The following is a 2,560-nucleotide window of genomic DNA, read 5'->3' as shown; positions in this document are numbered from 1 at the left end:
CTGCACTTTTCCCCAGCTCAGCTCTGAGCTCCTGTCAGACCCAGGATCCTGACTCCTCTTCAGCCTTTCCACTTTCTCCTGGTATTGGGAGAGGGCCAAACAAAAAAACACTAAGTTTTGGTAAGGGGCCAACATGCTAGGTCCCATCTGGGGTAAAACATATATTAAACATCCTAGGTCCCATCTGGGGTAAAAAACCCAGCCATCTAACGGTTAAATGTGAGAAGGTTTTTTTTACAGAACAAGGATGTCCATTGTACATAAATAAGACCATACATCATTTGCCCCTTCATGGGACATATGCGGCACATCCCAAGATACCAAGTTTAGCAATACCACGTGAGTTCTCTACCAGATGTGTGCAGTCCTTTCATAGGCCAAAGGGGGGGTTCCTCACATCACAAACCTATCTGTTCTCTAAACTTAACATTCCTGCTCATATTAAACTTTGCTGACTTCCCACGTTCAGTGGACACTGTAACCTTTTTATGAATCAGGGAATAGTAGACCCTTTTTTCCCAGTGCAACCCCCTTGCACACAATAATTTCATTTCTATATTCCAGGCTTTTTCTTTTAAGAGCTTCTGTAGGAAAATTCCACCTTTTGCAGCTCATAAACATTTGCTGACAAACACATGCTTTTTATTCCCCAGTCATATTTGTCTCTCAAGCACTAGTCATTTTTGTCTTCCACAAACATGGAAAGATACTTTGCTTTCCCAGTGTTTTTCATTTGGCCAACAAGACAGGAAGAGTGTTCAAGGGTAACACTTTATACTAACTACTGAATCAGCAAAGTTGGTGGCTTTACCGAGGGCACTAATCCAGATCTATAAGAGCATGTCTACACTACAAACTTAAGTCAACTTAAATTTACATCCAGCCACCGCAGTAATTAAGTTGGGCAGGCATGTCCACACCATGTTCATTGTGTCAGTGGGGGGCGTCCTCAGTAGCAGCACTTGCATCGATGCAGAGAGCAATGCACCATGGGTAGCTATCCTACAGTGCAAGTAGCTGCAGTAGGTTTTGGGAATGGCTTGCAATGCCTCATGGGACCAAAACATTGTCACAGGGGGGAATGGGAACATGGCTTTGACCTCCCATGATGCAGTTTCCTCCCTCCCTCCCTCCCTGCCCTGATATCAATGGCAAACAACCCATGCTTTTTGGCGCCTTTTTTTGAAAGCCTGGCTTATCTGCATTCCTGCCATAGCCCGAGAAGCATGGACCCTGCTCAGCTGTGCACTACTGTTGTGAGCATTACAAACACCTCGTGCTTTATCCTGCCATATTTCCAGAGCCGAGACAGGAGAAGCGACGTAGGACATTGCAATGTCCTTCAAGCAGCCCTGCTGCAAGCCATAGAATGAAACAATTCCTGGTTGCTGCTGGCAGTCGCACAGCAGTTGAACATGCTAGAGAGCCATTTCTGATACTGGAAAACAATCACTGACTGGTGGGATCACATCGTTTGCAGTTATGGGATGACGAGCAGTGGCCGCTGAACCTTCAAACACGGAAGGCCACTTTCCAGGAACTTTGCAGAGCTTTCCCCAACCCTGAAGCACAGGTCTAAAATGAGACCTACTATCACAGTGGAGAAGAGAATGACAATCACTCTGTGGAAACTTGCAACACCAGACTGCTACTGGTTTGTGGGGAATGAAATTGGAGTTGGTCAATCCTCTGTGGGAGATGTTGTGATCCAAGTGTGCAGGGCCATTAATCGATTTCTGCTAAGAAGGGTAGTGACTCTGGGCAATGTCCAGGACATAGTGCATGGTTTTGCAGCGATGACGTTCCCTAACTGCAGTGGGGCAATAGATGGCATGTGTATCCCTATCTTGGCACCAGACCACCTTGCCAAAGAATACATAAACCAAAAGCGGTACTTCTCAATGGTGTTGTAAGTGCTGGTGGATCACAGGGAGGGTTTCACTGACATCAGCGTGGTTCGGTCAGGAAAGGTACAAGCTGCACTCATCTTTAGGAATACAGGTCTGTTCAGAAAGATGCAAGCAGGGACTTTCTTTCTGGATTGCAAAATAACCATTGATGACATTGTAAAGCCAATAGTGATTCTGGGAGACCCAGCCTACCCCTTGCTCCCATGACTCATGAAGCTGTACACCGTCCATCTAGACAGTAGTAAGGAGCTGTTTAACAATAGGCTGAGCAAGTGCAGAATGATGGTGGAATATGCCTTTCGACGTTTAAAGGGTTGCTGGCACAGTTTGCTTACTAGGTTAGACCTCAGTGAAAGCAATAGCCCCATTGTTATCGCTGCCTGCTGCATGCTCCATAATATCTGTGAGGCAAAGGGAGAGAATATTCCACGGGGGTGGGGTGTGGAGGCGGATAGGCTGGCAGCTAATTTTGAGCATCCTGATACCAGGGCAATTAGAAGAGCCAAGCAAGGAGTTCTGTGTCTCCAGGAGGCTTTGAAAACCCATTTTAGTAATGAGCCACAGTAATGTGCACCGCTTATCTCCGATGTACTGTCCCATACCATCCCTTCCTTTGCATCAGTTTCCCTGTACCTCCCTTTCCCTGCCCC

Source organism: Natator depressus, chromosome 1 (genome assembly GCF_965152275.1).
Source record: "Natator depressus isolate rNatDep1 chromosome 1, rNatDep2.hap1, whole genome shotgun sequence".
NCBI lineage: Eukaryota > Metazoa > Chordata > Testudines > Cheloniidae > Natator > Natator depressus.
This window is presented reverse-complemented; position numbering follows the sequence as displayed.